Here is an 18,789-nt window from a genome sequence, read left to right as displayed (position 1 = left end):
GGTTGGAGTTAAATTTGCTGTGTTGGGCACCCGGCGATTTTCTGCATTGGGGTAATAGCTAACAGCCTCATCTATATGGAATTCACGTGTGACGGGTGCAATTGGCTACGCATTTATTTGGGCGTGCTAATCTCCTTATTGCATCGGGAGTTAGTCTACCGTGTCCAAAACGCACTTAAACCTGTGTGCACTAGGCTGGGTGCACTTTATTGCAGCGGCCCCAGAGTGAGGCAAGTAAGAGTCGCATGAAAAATGCAACCATGCCATTTTCATCTGAACAAAGCAAAGGATAGGCTGGGTGAGGGATGTGCAGAAAGAAAGTGTTGGTGGATCATCTTCATCCTCCTCCTCCTCAAGTGCCGTCCATATAAAGGTTCTCCCTAGGCATTGGGCCTTTTTTCTTTAACACCTGTCGTGACTATGTTTTAGTGTCATCACCCCTGACGACTCTGTTTCCCCCTGTCTCTTGTACTATTTTGGCTCTTTGTTAAAAATGTTGCTGAATCCTGGGGCTAGGGGCTTTGCAAGTCAAACAAAGTGGATTATTTACAAAATGAGGGCTGGGTGCAGTGCCTGCCCACCCACCCCTTAAGGCATAGGCAACTGGAGAGAACAGGTGGGTCAGGCATTGGAACAACAGGGGGAGGTGGTGTTAAGTGCACCAGAAGGGAAAATAAACAAAAATGAAGAATCCATGGGGAGCTAAGAGGACAAAAAGAAATGCAGAATCAATGTGTCCATCTAATTACAGGCTTCAAGCTTATTTTCATTGACTTTGGCCTGAGGGAGAGATATCAGAGCTCCTGAAGCCTTTGCATCATTAAACCTTTACAGTACTCTAAAAGTAACATCACTATCCAACCGGTTGCTTGATTTCCTTTTAGCCATTATTTGTGGTGGGTTAACATAGCCTTTTGTATTTCATAATTATATTAATTAATTATTTTTTTTTGTATCTTGTGCCATGATGATATATGGTCGGTGTAAGTGAGTTGCATTCTGTGTACTGTCAGATTTCATAGTGCTTCTAAAGAGACGTCTGAAAGCAGCATTTTGACAAACTTTGGTGAAAAATCCACTATTTTGAAATGTACTATCATGTGTGCATTGCTGCAGTGAATTAGCAAAAAGTTTTGACAGCATATTTTATACTTTCCTTTCCTCCACTGGAGCAATGTTTGGTGTGAGAGAGGATTCAGGGCTATTGAAAAGTCTCAGCACTAGAGACTGAGAAAAACTACAGGATTGAACATAAGAACATGCCATACTGGGTCAGACCAAGGGTCCATCAAGCCCAGCATCCTGTTTCCAACGGTGGCCAATCCAGGTCACAAGTACCTGGCAAATACCCAAACATTAAATAGATCCCAAACTACTAATGCCAGCAACAAGCAGTGGCTATTCCTTATTGATTAACAGCAGTTTATAGACTTCTCCTTCAGGAACTTATCCAAACCTTTTTTAAACCCTGCTACATTAACTTCCTTAACCATATCCTCTGGCAATGAATTCCAGAGCTTATTGGTGCATTGAATGAAAAAGAACTTTCTCTGATTAGTTTTAAATGTGCCACATGCTAACTTCATGGAGTGTCCTCTAGTCTTTCTATTATCTAAAAGAGTAAATAACCAATTCACATTTACCCATTCTAAACCTCTCATGATTTTAAACACCTCTATCATATTCCCCCATCAGCCATCTCTTCTCCAAGCTGGAAAGTCCTAACCTCTTTAGTCTTTCCTCAAAGGGAGCTGTTCCATTCCCTTTATCATTTTGGTCCCCCTTCTCTGTACCTTCTCCATCACAACTATATCTTTTTTGAGATGCGGCAACCAGAATTGTACACAGTGTTCAAGGTGCGGTCTCACCATGGAGTGATACAGAGGCATTATGACATTTTCCGTTTTATTCACCATTCCCTTTCTGATAATTCCCAACATTCTGTTTGCTTTTTTGACTGCCGGATGCACACTGAACTGACAATTTCAATGTGTTATCAACTATGACGCCTAGATCTCTTTCTTGGGTGGTGTTCCAGCCTTGTTCCTGCATCCTTCCGTTCCAGTGTCCTCTTGTTCCTGTGTTCGTCTGTTGTCTCCCCAGGTAGTACCTCTGGACTGTCTCACTAGTACTGACCTCGGCTTGTTCCTTGACCCTCCTGCCTGCTGCCTGCCTTCTGACCTCAGCTTGCTCCTTGACTACTCTGCCTGCTACCTGCCTTCTGACCTTGGCCTGCCTGTGACCTCGTCTGACCTCCAGAACCTGACTTCTGCTTTGTTTACCACTCCTCGGACTGACTCCCGGATTCTGACCTCTGCCTGATTGACTACGTCTCCTGATTCTGGCTCTATCCCTAGCCTTGTCATCGCCTACGCTGTTCTGGTCCTCCTTGCTCCAGCTGACCTCCAGTCTTGAACCTGATCGCGCTCATCTGTCTGTGGGCACGCCTGTCTGTCATCTCTCCAGGAGACCCTGCGAGGCCCACCTAAGTCCAAGCGGCCCGGGGTCTCTATGGGCTCCACCCGGTGGGACCGCGAGCTTCCAGTGGTGAAGCTCATCCTAGCCTCTGTCTCCTCCAGTGCTCTGCCCCCTGGGGGCAGGTGCTTCCTGGTCCCTACCAGGGAGCCGTTCTCCACTGCTCCAGGACAAGGGTCCACCCCCGAGCGCAACAGGTTGCCAAGGCCATGGATTCGGCGGAGTCTCCCGCCTCCAGGGCCCTAATGGGTTTGGCCGCCACAGTCAAAGAACATTACCAAGCTTTGTAATCGCTGGCTTCTTTGGTGGAAGAGCTTCGTTCCCAGCTACGAGATACAGCTATGGCAAATCCCATGGGCCTATCGGCCGCCATGCTTCCCAAAGCATCATTGGCACTTCCTGCACCTCCTCGATACAATGGGCATCCACGCTCCTGTTGTGGCTTCCTCAATCAGTGCTTCATGCAATTTGCACTGCAACCCTCGTTGTTCCTGAAGGAAATCACCAAATTGAACTTCATCCTATCTCGCCTGGAGGGAAGGCTCTTGCATGGGCCTCTCCCTTATGGAAACGCTCAGATCCCATACTTTCCAAGTTATCTGAATTCATGCTCTCTTTAAGCAGACGTTCCGAGTCCCAGGCCACCAGGTTGTAGCCAGCCATAACCTACTCCACCTTTGCCAAAGATCACGGACCCTCTCTGAGTATTTGGTGGAATTTAGGACTCTGGCCACTGAGCTTGGGTGGCAAGAAGATTGTCTGCAAGCCATCTTCCTAGATGGACTCTCCTGCGCTCTCAAAGATGAGCTCTCCATCCGTGAGACTCCCATGTCTCTAGAGGACCTGATTTTCCTTGCTGGGAAGATTGATCATCGCCTCTGGCAAAGGCGCCTAGAAGTGAAGGCTCCCCGCTCTCCTACACCATGTCCCACGCGTGTTCCTAGTCCTCCAGCTAAGACTCCAACACCACCACCCTCTTCCATGGTGGAACCTATGGAGGTGAACTGTGGGCGATTGTCTCCGACCAAACATCTCCGTCAGCGGAAGGAGGGTCTTTGCCTTTACTGTAGCACTTCTGGACATCATCTGCAGTTCTGCCCGGTTCGTCCGGGACACTGCAACGCCTGAGCCTGGCGGGGGTCCCGAGCTTAGTCACTACTGTTACTGGCCCTCAACTCTTGCTTCCCATTTCTCTGGGCATCAAGGCCCACACCTTTGCACCACTGCTCTTGTCGATACTGGAGCAAGTAGCAGCTTCATTATGGATGACATTGTCAAGCTTCTGAACATTCCTCTTCAGCCATTAGAGGTGAGCCTCTGCATCGCCTCCGCTTTGCCTCCGCATCGCCTCCATCCAAGGAGAACACCTTCCAGGGCTCATCACCCACCAAACAGTGGCTATTCGTCTTATCGTGGGCACTCTCCACGAAGAGGAGATGTCCTTCTGTGTATTAAAATGATCGACACATCCAGTTATCCTGGGGCTGCCTTGGCTCCAGGCCCACAAACCCCAGTTCGATTGGCATTCCCTGCAGTTGGTGCAGTGGGGCTCTAAATGCCAGAAGACCTGTTTACGTTCTGTATCTCCAGTAGTTCCTGTTCTGAAGTCTGTTACGTTACCTGGTTTGCCTCCACAGTACTCTGACTTCAAAGATGTCTTCTCGAAGCAGAAAGCGGATACCTTGCCTCCGTTACACAAGTTTAATTGCCCTATAGAACTTCTGCTGGGCACAATGCCTCCCAAAGGCAGAACTTATCCACTGTCTCAACCCGAGACCCAAGCTATGTCTGAGTATATTAAAGAGAACCTAGAAAAAGGGTTCATTCATCCTTCTGATTCCCCTGCTGGAGCGGGGTTCTTCTTCGATAAGAAAAAGGACGGCGGTCTACGCCCTTGTATTGACTACAGAGGGCTCAATGCCATCACCCGCAAAGACCGATATCCCCTGCCCCTTATCAGTGAGCTGTTTGATCACCTTGAAGGGGCAGGGATCTTCACCAAGTTGGATCTTAGAGATGCGTACAATCTGGTATGCATCCAACCCGAAGATATCTGGAAAACCACATTCAACACAAGGGATGGTCACTACGAATATACAGTGATGCCCTTTGGGCTATGCAATGCCTCAGCGGTCTTTCAACGCCTTATGAATGAAATTCTCCGAGACCTCTTGTACTCCTTCGTAGTCGTATATCTTGACGACATCCTAATCTTTTTCAAAGACCTTGAATCTCATCGACAGCATGTTCGGATTGTCCTTCAATGTCTGAGAAAGAATCATCTGTACGCCAAGTTGGAAAAATGCCTTTTTGAGCGCAATCGCTTACCCTTCTTAGGGTATATCTTATCCGATCAAGGTTTCTCCATGGATCCAGAGAAAGTCCAGGGGATCTGCGATTGGCCCCAGCCAGTAGGCCTACAGGCCCTACAATGGTTCCTTGGCTTTATCAATTATTACAGGAGCTTCATTGCCTATTATTCTTTCGTTGCCCCGCTTACCGCCATGACCAGGAAAGGGGCTAATACTCAGGTATGGACTCCTAAAGCACAAGCCGCCTTTCAGACGATTAAGGAGGCTTTCTGTTCTGGCCCTTGCCTTCAGCATCTGGACTCAAGATGTCCATTTGTCGTTGAAGTTGACACCTCTGCAATTGGGTCAGGAGCCGACTTGAGCCAGTTTTCTCCCAAGGGTAACTTGATACCTTGTTCATTCTACTCACAAACGTTCTCTCCTAAGGAACAACGTTATACCGTTGGTGACTCAGAACTCCTCACAGTCAAGTTGGCACTCCAAGAGTGGCACCCCTGGTTGGAAGGGGAGCAACACAAGTTTACCATTTTCACTGACCATAAGAACCTTGAGCACCTTAAAGAAGCTCAACTCCTGAATCCCCGACAAGCCCGATGGGTGCTCTTCTTTGAACGGTTCAACTTCGTTCTATGTTTCCGCCCAGGTTCCTCCGTGCTGACGCACTGTCAAGATCATTTGAACCTGAAGATGTTCCTGAAGTCCCTAATTACATCATCGATCCTGCCTGCATATCCCTTGCTGTGACCACTACAGTTCCCACTGGAAAAACCATCGTTCCACGTAGATTACATGAACAAGTTCTGAAATGGGCTCATGATTCCAAATTGGCAGGACACCTGATCGTACCAGGACCCTAGAGATGTTACGAAGACACTATTGGTGGCCCAACATGGTGCAAGACTCCCGGAACTATGTGGACTCATGTCCCGTCTGCGCCCAACAGAAACCGCCTACCGGGAAGCCTTGGGGCTTACTCCAACCTCTTCCAGCACCTACCGAGCCATGATCCAGCATCTCAATGGACTTTATTACAGACCTGCCTCCATCCCAGAAGAATACCGTAATTTGGGCCATCGTCGACCATTTTTCGAAGATGGGTCATTTTATTCCCTCTATAAAGACCAACAATTTAGGGGGGAAGTCAAAATTAAGAGGAGCAAAAAAGAATTATAAGAAATAATCCTATAATATATGATAAACAGCGTGTAAACTACCACTCCAGTAATATATCAGGGATAAACAATGGAAAGCTATAGGTTAGATACTGAGCTCACCTCCCTAGCACTTAGAAACTCTCTTAACTGTTCAGGAACAAAAAACCTCAAAATATTAGTATTTAATTTCACAATACATTTGTAAGGATAACATAGAAGAAATAAAGTACCGAGAGCAAGAACGTCTGGGTGCATTTGAAGGAAACCTTTGCGTTGTTCTTGTGCGACCTTAGCTAAATCAGGATAAATCCTGACTTGTGCACCTAAATAACTAGCATTTAAATTTTGAAAATAAGATTTCATCACAAAACTTAAGTCCTGAACATATAAAAAAGAAACAAGCAAAGTAGACCTTTCAGACACTTCAAGAGTAGAATTTTCCAAATATTGTTGACAAATTGGATAAGTCTACAATAACTTGATGGTGATCCGGTTGACTGGCACTCTATTATTAAGGAAGGAAAAGCACTCTGTCGAGGTTAGGAATTTTTTTGACTGGGATTTTCAAAATTTCAATAAAGTACTTCCTAAGCCTTAGGTGAGGTAATTCACCCACGACTTTGGGGAAGTTGGTAAATCTCAAATTCAAATGTCTGATTTGATTCTCTATAACTTTCAATTTCTTAGATAGAGAAAAGCACTCTTGAATAATTGTAGCATTAACTGCTTGTATGTCTTTATCATCCTTCCCCAAAGAATGAAATGTTTCTGAATGTTCCTGAAGGATTTTCTGATGATCTCTTGAGCAACCATATCCAGTCTCTGAGAGTGATCACCAAATGATTGGGATAAGCTCACAATCAGGTCCCAAAGTGAGTCCAATGTGACCTTTGCCGGTCTGACAAACAAAGAGGGGAGATGAGAAACAGCATGTTCACCTTCTGGAAAGGCAACTGCTGCCAGCAGACTCCCCTCTGATGTCGCTTCTGGGGCAGAGTCGCCCGCCATGCATCCCACCTCTGTAGCAGAAGCCCACCGTAGAGACGACACAAAACTTGTTTCCCCTACAGATGAAATGCCAGCAGCTCCCTCCTCTCAGGCAGCAGCTATGAGGTCATTGCTAAGCGCCCCCACAAAGTTGGCGTTCCTCTGAGTACTTGCAGACAGCAGTGGCTGAATATCCAGTAGGGTGAGAGAAACTTCCCCCAGCGAAGACAGGACTCCTCTCTCCGTCCTGCCAACGGAGCTCAAAGCCTGAACTTCTGGGGTGGAGGAAGCATACTCTAAGATGGAATGCTGGTCCAATGGAAGTGATGGCTCAGAAGGAAAAACCCTCACTCAACCCTTCCTCTTATGTGGCATATTTCAAGAAGAAAAAAACAGGTACAAGGGAAGCAAAGAGGAGCTGCTGAATATGCATTTGTTCACGCCACCATCATGAATTTTCCTCCAGATTTTAATGATTTTAATGATAGGTTACAAATTATTTCATTTTTTCATTCTTTGAGAGCCCTGGTATATATACCATCTGGTCCAGGTGATTTGCTACTCTTCAGTTTGTCAATCTGGCCTACTACATCTTCTAGGTTTACTATGATTTGGGTCAGTTCATCTGAATTGTCACCCTTGAAAACAGTCTCCGAAATGGGCATTTCTCCAACATCCTCTTCAGTAAACACTAAAGCAAATAATTCATTTAGTCTTTCCATGATGGCCTTATCTTCCTTAAGTGCTCCTTTAACCTCTTGATCACCTAATAGTCCAACTGACTCCCTCTCAGATTTTCTGCATTAGATATTGTCCTGAGGTAGTCAGCCAGAGTAGATCCTAAGGTTTTGTTACTGGTGGACTGTCTTTCGAAGGTAGTTCCACTCTTCAGGACTCTGTCACAACTGGGTCTTCCTGATGCAGGTGCAGCAGCTAGGCATGTGGTTTCATAAATAGTCCAGCTTCCTAGAGTACCACATGTAGCAGTTCCCCGTAGGCTCAGCTCCGAGTAACAGAAATTCACCAGACAACAACAATAGCAAAGTACTGAATTAATGGTTATTCCCTCTTGCCATCTCTTGCTGAGGAACCAGGCCTCCTCTTGGATTTATACCTTGAGCCAAGTTTCTCCTCTGGTATAGACACCAGGGCACCACAGGGAAAACTCCCAGGACTGCCGGACGGCAGTTCTCTCTACTGTCCGGCCCGGGTCACATTCTGCCTTTGCCAATCTTATCACCAACAAAACTTAATTATAAGTTCACCCAGTTCATAGGCAGAAAACAAACAAAAGTAAACTTTGCTCTAGGACTCCTTTCGTAGACCTCCTAGGCTCCAGCACAACACACCCCTTCTCCCCACAGTTGTGCTCCAGGCAACAGCCTTCACAGTCCTCCAAACAAAACAAAGCAACCAGTAATTAGAGTAACCTAACTCACTCTATTTCCATCTCCATTTCTATTTCGGTCTCCGGGCAATCCACTTCCACATCCTCTTCCTCAGTCGTGGAGCAGGCCCCTGATTTAAACTCCTCCGTGTCGTCCTGAACTTCCTCCTCCCTAATCATGGGTTCAGGTATGTGCATCCCTTCCCTCAGAGGGCCTTATTTTCTAAACGTATCGCACGCGGTAAGGGACGTTTCGCAAGTGAGATGCCCCTTTTCGCGTGCGATACCAAAATGGGGGTGGAGTCGGCCCCGGAAGAGGAGGAGTCGGGGCGTCACCGGGGCTGACTCCGTGAAGACGCCGCGGACGACGAAAAGGTAAGGCCCTTTTTGCGTCTGAGTTCGCTCCCAATAGCTACACCTCCTATGGTGGCGCTATTGGGTGCGAAACCGGCAGCAATCGCACCGTGACGGTGCGATCGCTGCCGGCTAGTGCAGGCCCGCCCCCCCCATTTCGGACCCCCGCCCCTCTTTCCCTAAAGTATCACAGGCCTGCGATACTTTAGAAAATGAGGCCCTGAGTCACACCTTCTGGTATATGACCAGTCCTCTCTCTCTCTTCCCATTGGTCTGTCTGCGGCTCTAAGAGCCTGGGAAATATAGTCTCCCCCTTGTCTCTCTGAGGCTTTTGTTGCCTGGATATGTCTCTGGCTCTCCCTGGGATAATCCAGTCTAGGTTTTCCTCCCTGGGTAAACAATGAGCCTCATCACAATTTATTTAAAAAAGTTTTTATTATGAGTTTCTGCCTCTATGGCCAACTTCTTTTCAAATTCTCTTTTATCCTGTTTTATTAATAATTTACATTTAACTTGCCAATGCTTATGCTTTTTCTTATTTTCTTCAGATGGATCCTGCTTCCAATTTTTGAAGGAAGATCTTTTAGCTAAAATAACCTCTTTTACCTCAGCTTTTAACCATACCAGCAATCGTTTGGCCTTCCTTCTACCTTTCTTAATGCAAGGAATACATCTGGACTGTGCTTCTAAGATGGTATTTTTTAATAGTGCTCACGCCTGTAGTACACTCAACCTTTGTAGCTGCACCTGTCAGTTGTTTTCTAACTAATTTTCTCATTTTATCAAAGTTTCCCTTTTGAAAGTTTAGAGCTAGAGCCGTGGATTTACTAATTTGTCCTCCTTCCAATCATTAAGTCAAATGAGATCATGTTATGATCACTACTGCCAAGTGGTCCTCTCTCACCATATCCTGCTCTCCACTAATAATTAAATCTAAAATAGCCCCCTTTCCCTTTGGTTCCTGAAATAATTGCTCCATAAAGTTATCATAGTAAGTGACATAGTATATGATGCTAAATAAGGATCAGTTGCCCACCCTGTCTACTCTGTTGTCCTCCTCTCTGGTTGTCTTCCACTTTGGGTAGAAATTCCCATGCTTAAAACCAACCCCAGCTCTCCATCCCCCCATGTCTTTTGCCTGAACTCTCAACCCTGTTCCTCCACTACCCATTATGTCTGCAATACGGATGTTTATATTCCATTACAATACTGTTCTCCTCCATCTCCATTGGAAGGCCATTGCAGGTGGTGCCTTCCTCTTTGGTTTTTACAAGTCCATACTTAAACTAACATCCAGGTCCTCTCCCATATTTTACCACTAAGCTTTGTAAATAATCCAAACAGTTGCCAAAGTCCAAACATTTCTATTTCTGTTTTACACTTAATATCTCACCTTCTCAATTCCAAAGAATTCCCTAAAGTGACTTATAACATAATTCATAAAAGTACAATAAATTACATTTCAGAAATTACAATACAATTCATATAATACTATTCATAAAATACAAATCAAAACAATTCAATGTACAAATTACAAAAATTAAGAACAATAAAAAACCTCCTTTAACATTCCACTAAACCCAGTTCCATGCTTGTTTATGTTAACGTTGTAACTATGGCCACTCTGAGCAGATTACCCCAGCTATCTTGGAGGCTGTATTGCCACTCATTGTACATTGGCTTGTATTCTTCTCTTTCTGGCCTTCTATTGTTCCACATGACTGAGCAAACATTCAACACTCTACCTCTTATGGCTTTATCACTTCACTCTATGTCTGTCTAAGTATGTCTAAATTCTGTCATTGTTGATACTTCTGCTGGTAGCTATTTCAGGCATCTACCACCTTCTCAGCAAAGAAGTATTTTCTCATTTCCTCTGAAACTTCATCCCTTTAATGTTATATCATGACTTCTTGGCTTATATTTTATTGAATTCTACCAAATATATGCTTTAATTAGACAAAAATACATACAGAAACAGTATGGTGTAGATATTCTTGCCCAACATGATATATTGAGACACTGGAAGGTATTAAATAATCTTTTTTTTTTTTAATGGAACATCTTAATCACTTCTACTGCCTCATATGAGCAACTAGTTACCAAAATGAATGGTATTCTAGGGCAGTTTCATTGGATCTAGTCATGATATTTTCATGACAATCTAGATACAGAATTACCAGGACAGGGCACTGTATGAGTATTTAGTGTTGAGCGGAGGTGCACATAGATGGAAACTACAGAAATCCATCACAATCTCTGAGCTAACCACATAGCTAATTGGGAGAGTAGAGGAGAGCTTTTGGCTATTAAGGTAAAGTCTATAAATACTGCATACACCATGATTATCAACTATGGCTATTGAACATTATCAGAAAATGTGAACTATATATCCCATCATTTTTCTGACAGTTTAAATCAGAAACTGTAATGAACATTTCCTCAAAAGTAATTTTATTTAAAAAGATCTTGTTAACGTGTCTCAGAGTACATTCTCCCATCTGACTCAAAAAGATATAGTCAGGTTTTTCCTTTTATGTGGTCTCACGGTCTCATCCTATCAGTCAGACCTAAAAATATTAGGAATTAAATATTTTGGTGATTGGATAATTCATATCATCACTAACTTCAGGATCAGTAATGTCTTTGTCATCACATACAAGTTATTTTATTATTTCTTAGAATATAAGAAGTGCTATGCTGCGTCAGACCTGAGTTACCTGGCCATGCTGGGTCTTCCTGAGTTACCCGGTTAATAACAGTTTATGGGCTTTATAAACCCTTTTTAAACCGCGCTATCCTAGCTGCCTTGACCATATCTTCTGGCAACAAATTCCACAGCTTTCTTGATGTGCACTGAATGAAAAAATACTCTCTCCAATTTGTTTTAAATCTCCTGTTAGCTCGAGTGTCCCCTAGTGCTAGTGTTGAAAGGCTAATTCATTGTTCCCTATGTACCCATTCTACTCCATATATGATTTTGTAGACCTCAATCTTATCCTTCCTCAGTTGTCTCTTCTCAAGCTGGAGCCCTAACCTGTTTAGCTTTTTTTTTCATAGGGGAGCTGTTCCAACCCCTTAATCATTTTTGTTGCCCTTCTCTGTATCTTTTCTAACTGACTATATCCTTTTTGAGATGGGGTGACCAGAATTGCACACAGTACTCAAGATAGAGCCACATCTACACAGAAGCATTATGATGCTCTCTGTTTTATCCTCCATTCCTTTCCGAATAATTCTGAACATTGTTTGCTTTTTTGGGTTGCCACTGCACACTTAGAGGTTTTGCAGAGTACAGTTTTATGTGCATAAATGGAGTCATCCAACAGGCCAAAAAGACACCGTCCCGGATACATAACTCTGATCTTAAATGAAAAAGCCCAGAAGCTTCCTTTTCAGTTCCCATCACATATAGGTACCATAAGTGATCATGACTGCTGTCCATTCCTGTATGAAAGAAGGGGGGTGTAGATTTTCCCATTAGTGCTGCCACAATGTTCTGGTGTCAGTACTTCATGCATATCCAGCATAGCTCCCTGCTTCAACGGCAGGGGAGAAGAAAAACAACCAATAAGGGCTGAATAACACAGTCTGGGTAAAACAAATAAGCATGGGTGTAGCTTGCTTATTGCGGCGGTTACTTCCCCTACTACCCCTAACTAATCAAGCTTGATATTTCACTTGGATGCAGCTCCATCACTGCTCTCTACATTAATGGCGGGGGTGGAAGGGAAATAGAACCAAAGAGCTAAGAGAAACAGATAAGTATGAGAGAAAAAATGTGTGAAGCTTGCTGGGCAGACTGGATGGGCCGTTTGGTCTTCTTCTGCCGTCATTTCTATGTTTCAGTAGGCAGATAGTATTCTAGATAGCCAGCCTAATGCTGGGCTGGGCTCTACTTTGAACTTAAGTCAAACATCTTTGATTTGGAGACATCTGGTCTATATTTTTTGCCTCACTATGTATATTTTTGAAGACAATGGCCCCCCTGCTGTTAAGATTCTAGAAGCTATGTTTCAGTAAATGCAGGGGATGGGTTACACCCTTATTTACAGAATTCTACTTTCCGGGACAGATCAAACGAAAGACGCACAATCATTTTCTAACCTTTTTTTTTTTTTAAACATTGTTACATTTTGGTGTACTGTAGATGGTCCTGAGCAGCAGCAAGGATGATAACTGGAGTTTTCCCCTACAGTAGTTTGCCATAGTAAAAGACCGATGAAATAAAACATGCACTTTTTTTGTATTCATGTGTTAAAGAATTGAGTTAATTCCCATGCAGTAAGCAGATGGTATGTTAATGCATCGGGAGTTTAAAAAAAAGATTAAAAGTGCACTAAAAATTAGAGCTCAGAGGTACAGTAAGCTTAATGCACCTTTTTACATCAGCCAGGTGCACTAGAAATGGTAGTAAAGCTAAAAGTGCACTAACTTTACTACCATTTTTAACTTAAAATAACTGGAGGATCTCTGGTCCAGTCCAGAACCTGTGAGCCAGAGGAACTTTGACCTAGGATTAGAAAACCCCCCTCCCCCACTCACTAACTCATCCCCACCTACCTAACAACCCCCCACTGACTCACTAACCTCCCTACTCATCTACCTATTCCCCCACCCATTCTCTAACCTAGCCACCCCCCCCCCCCCCTTGTAGGCCCCACTATTCTTACCTTTATAGGATCCTCCTGTCTTCAATGTTGGCCATTTAAAAACACGAATGGCCACAGTTGAACTCCTATTTTTAAATGGCTAGCACTGAAGATACAAAGAACCAAGAAAGGTAAGTATAGTGGGGGTCTATAAGAGGGACCTGTGGAGTAGAGGGATGTGTTAGTGAGTGGCTATGGGGTTGGTAGGTAGGCAGGTAGATGGGGCAGTGATTAGTGAGCAGGTGGAGGTAGTTGAATGGGTAGTGAAATACTTAGGTGGTGGGTTAGTGAGTGGTAGGAGAGTAGGTAGGTGGTTGGAAGGTTAGTTTGGTGGGTGAGGGAGGTAGGCTGGTGAGTAAGTGGGAAGGAAGTTTTGAGGGTGGAGGGTTTGGTTAGTGAGTAGGTAAGGGGAAGGAAGTTGTGGATTCTCTGCTCCTGGAGCAGAGGGTCTCTGATTCTGAGGTCTCAGGGCAGAATCCTCCTGGCTCGGACGTTCCCAGGGCAGAATCTGTTTGACTCAGGGGTCCAGGGACAGAAAATAGCTGGCTCAGGGAGTCTAGGGCACAGGTACCCCAGTGCTTAGCTTACATGTTTTTTTAATGCTTGGGTCAGAAAGGGAATAGAAGTTAACTCATATTTCTGGGGTTGGTGTTCAAAGGCGTTGGAATGGGGTAGGCCTCCTGGGCCTTAGCCCACCCAAATTTTGTGCCAGCATCCCTAGAAATATTGACAATGCTGATGAAGACACCGCAGCCACGCTGCTTTCTGCCTCTGTCTCGCCTTGGCCTCGCGAGAGCAACTGATCAGCGCGAGAATACAAGGACCCACGCCCCTGCCTGTATTCTCGCGCTGATCTGGTGCTCTCTCGAGACCGAGACGAGACAGAGGTGGAAAGCGTACGATGTCTCCGGCAACAGCATTTCTGCAAGAGATCAAGAGAACCTTCCCTGTAAGCTGGTAAGGGACTGGCTGAGGCCGGGGCCTGAGGCTGGTTTGCCTGGAGGTGGGGGTTTTGGAGACTGGGTGGGGTGGGGCACTGGAGCTGGAGGCTGGCTGGGGGTAGTTGAGGCTGACTGGCTTTGAGATGGAGTCAGGGTTGGAGGCTGCTGTACTGGTGCTGGGCTGGGAGAAGCAATGTACACAAATGGGAGGGGGCACCAAGCCCCTGTGACTGTGGTGGGTGTTGGGGGGGTGAGTGTTATGTAACAAAACACCCCTCATTCTCCACAAGAGCAATGACAGGAGCTCAGCAGCTCCAACATATCACCCCCCCTCCCCTATTCCCTATAGGAATGTTGATGGGGCTTGGCTTAAGCATAGGAGGAAATATATTTTTGTTTCCAGTTTTCAGGTTTTGTACTGCAGACAGGGTCTGACTTCTTGGGATTTTCATTTCAGTTTTGTCTGCCTATTTGTAATTGGTGATCAACTGTTCTGTCTTTGTATTAGATGTGGAGGAGTAGCTTAGTGCTTAGAGTAGAGGGCTACGAAAGACCAGCATTCAAATCCCACTGCTGCTCCCTGTGACCGTGGGTAAGTCGCTTTACCCTCTGTTGCTTCAGGTACAAACTTACAGGCTGATACAGTACAGTGCGCTCCGGTGGAGCTGTTAGCCCGCTTTTGGCTGCGTGTTTTCGATGCGCTATTTTTACTCCTTAAACAGTAAGGGGTAATAGCACGTCGAAAACGCGAGGCCAACCCCCTCAAAACTAATAGCGCCCGCAACATGCAAATGCATGTTGCGGGCGCTATTAGTTATTCCCGCGCGATACAGAAAGTAAAATGTTCAGCCAAGCCGCACATTTTACTTTCAGAAATTAACACCTGCCCAAAGGCTGCCGTTAATTCCGGCCGGCACCGGGAAAGTGTACAGAAAAGTAGTAAAAACTGCTTTTCTGTACACCCTCCTACTTAATATCATGGCGATATTAAGTCGGAGGCCCCAAACGTAAAAAAAAAGTAAAAATTTAAAAAAATAAAAAATCTGCCCGGGGGTCGGAAGGCAGACACTCAATTTTGCCGGCGTCCGTTTTCCGAACCCGTAGCTGGCAATGTGTTCGAGAACCGACGCTGGTAAAATTGAGTGTCGGCTGTCAAACCCGCTGACAGCCGCCGCTTCTAAAAGGAGGCGCTAGGGGCGCGCTAGTGTCCCTAGTGCCTCCTTTTACCGCGAGCCCTCATTTGCATGTTGTTCCCTCCTGAATCGCGCGCAAAGTGCGGAATATAAAAAAATCAAATACATTTGGTTAAGGTCTTTCTGTGTTCTACAAGTATGACTGAGATGAGGTATTCTGCGGTAGCCTTGCTCATGGCACTTCCTAGTAGGAAGTGTATTGGTGTTGTAGGGTCTGGTGTAATATTTAATCCATAGATATGCTGGTTGCTGTTAAGAGTCCTATGAGTTAGTATTGCTATGGTATGGCAGGTTTGTTAAATATGTCCTGGGTGTTTTTCTTTTTTTCTTGCAGGATTCTGTATTTTACAATGTGCTTGGTAGTGGAGGGAGTTTATGTTAATTTATTTAGATGACACCAGAATTTGAATGTTCTTTCTTATATGGAGAAGTGTACAGGGGAATTATTGGAGGCAGGGGGAGGGCCAGTTCTATATTAACAGAACTGGAGGTACAGGATTTATTTATGGTTTGACTTGCATATACAATGTCAAGAATTAAGCTCACTCTTAAGCCCAGGGTATGTTGGATATGATCTCAAACTCACTGCTAGTACTCTTCTTAAAACTTGCATTGTGGGAAAACAGCTTCTTTCTGAAGTTTGTATGGTATAATATATGCAGACAACTTCGAGGTAAACTTGGAAGTTCTCTTTAATTAGATGAGTGATATCCAAAAAATTACGACAGTTTCTGTAGCTTTAGGACACATTTTCCAAGCTTCTGACTGCATTTCTTGATGATAATCTTCTCTCTTGCCATATTTAGTAGTGAATAGTCCGCACTTCTATTAACAATGATCTTGTTGTCATTTTATCCTTTACCACTATGTATGGCTTTCTAGTATCAAGCTTTTTATTGGTTGGTCTGGGAATGAATAATTCTATGATTTACATGAAAAATGTATGTCAGAAAAAATGATATTAACTGTAAATGTAAAGGAAGAAACTGGCAGTGGGAGTTGGGGGTGGAGCCAGGAGGGGAGTTGGGCCAGAGCTTGGTGTCTGCACCCCCCCAACCAACAAGGCATTGCGCTGCTCCTGAGTGTTAGTGTCTGGTGCTGCGCCAGCATGGTTCCAGACCTGGGAGACCCGAATCCAGGAACTCCCCACACCCAGGAACTCCCCGGTCCAGGACCAAAAACTAACACCAGCCCCATAAGCGCGAGTTAATTGTTACTCCACCTCTGAGCCAGGAGTTTAATTTCTAGCATTAAACCAACCTGACTTAAGCCGTCGGCGTTCTGATGTGCCTCCCTGCACAGGGGAGGAACAAATAGCTAATGCCTTCACTAACTGGGATTTGTGTGGTGAGGCACTGACTTTGGTGCACATTTCTTGAGCAGTAAAAAATGTTATTAAATCCTGAGTAAAGCAATAGCTCACAAAATGTGTGCTAAAACGTGAGCAAAACAGTGTGATAAACTTAGCAGACCTTATCGCGCCGGCCCCTAAGTGAATTTGTGGAAAGGCTGCACCTTTAAATAATTGAAGATAGCTTGTTAATAGCTGTTATATTTCTCTACTTCTCCCACCCAAGGAGTAACCATAAGAAATGTTATGTACCGCAGGCATGAAACAGAGAAATCTCTCTCACTGATTCTAGAGCAGAGGTCTCAAACTCCAGTTTTCAAAATCAGTTGGATTTTTCAAGATATTTATTTATTTATTTATTTAAAAACTTTTTTATACCGGCATTCGTAGGACACATCATGTCGGTTTACAAAAAACTGAGAAGGAAAGGAAATTACAAAGAACAGGGTAGGGGGTAACTGGGTGAATATACAAATATAAGAGAGTAAAGTTAAAAGGCAGCGATACAACTATTTGCATTCGATTCGGATTAGATATGCAAAAGAACTAATATACAATGTTACATGGCATGTGCATTTGATACATTTAGCATATGGAACTTATTTACAGTGCAACATGGCATGTGTACTTGATATACAGTGATGGTTGCGGGGTGGGGGGTGAGGGGGGGAGGGGGCAGGGGGGGGGGGGAGGGTTGAAGAGAATAAGGTAAGAGGATATAGGGTAGGGTGGGATTGAGGTGAATCAAGGAAAAATCTGTTAGGATTGGGTGGAATTAGGGTATGCTTGTTTAAAGAGCCATGTCTTGATTCCTTTTTTGAAATGGCTCAGGGACGGTTCTAAGCGGAGATTGACGGGTAGGGAGTTCCAGAGGGTGGGGCCCGCAATGGAGAAGGCTCTATTCCTAGTGGCGGTGAGGTGCCCAATTTTAAGTGAGGGGGTTTGGAGAGTACCCGCAAGGGAGTTTCTGGTGGGACGGTTAGCTTGACGGAATTGTGGCATGTCTTCAAGCCAGGGTGAATTGTTGTTGTGTAGCGTGTTGTGGAGAATGGTAAGTGTTTTATATTGGGAACGGAAGGTGATGGGGAGCCAATGGAGGTCTTGGAGTATGGGAGTGATGTGGTCAGTTTTTCTAGTGTTTGTTAAAATTCTTGCCATGGCATTTTGGAGGATTTGGAGTGGTTTCATGGTAGAGGATGGGAGTCCTAAGAGGAGGGAGTTGCAATAGTCGAGTTTGGTAAGTATGGTGGTTTGCATAACCGTGCGGAAGTCATGGGCGTGGAGAAGGGGCTTCAGTTTTTTGAGGATTTGTAGTTTGTAGAAGCCCCCTTTTAGAAGGGATTTAATGTGAGATTTGAAGCAGAGTTGATTGTCAAGGGTTACTCCTAAGTCTCTGACACTAGGCGATAGTGTGTGAGATTTTGAGGCGTTGAGGATCATTTGGTGGATTGAGTTGAGGGGTTGGTTAGCTAGGATGAGGATTTCGGTTTTCGAGGTGTTAAGTGCGAGATGGAGATTGGAGAGGAGAGAATTAATGGATGTCAAGCATGTTTCCCAGTATAGATATCCCTAATAAACATGCATAAAATTTGCATATGATCAAGGCAGTGTGCATGCAAATGAATCTCATGCATATTCATTCGGGATATCCTGAAAACCTGACTGGCTTGCAGCCCTCCAGAACCAGCATTTGATTAAACTTAACTTTAATTTTAGATATTTTTTTCATATTGTATTCTGAAAAGTGAAAAGTAGACACCTCTTAAATATATCTATAACTAATAAAGTGGTGTGACAGCAATTTTTCTTTAACCAACTAAAACAACATAAACATGAGTACAGCATCAGATATCAAGACAGTGCTTAAAGATGTAATCCACTGCCTCTTGCCACACAATCGGCTGCAAGAGGTATCAGAAGATAGCACCTATAAATCATTCATCTGCTGGTTCAGTATTCCGTTACTACAAAACAATTATTACT

The sequence above is a fragment of the Rhinatrema bivittatum genome, chromosome 9 (genome assembly GCF_901001135.1).
Source record: "Rhinatrema bivittatum chromosome 9, aRhiBiv1.1, whole genome shotgun sequence".
Lineage (NCBI taxonomy): Eukaryota > Metazoa > Chordata > Amphibia > Gymnophiona > Rhinatrematidae > Rhinatrema > Rhinatrema bivittatum.
This window is presented reverse-complemented; position numbering follows the sequence as displayed.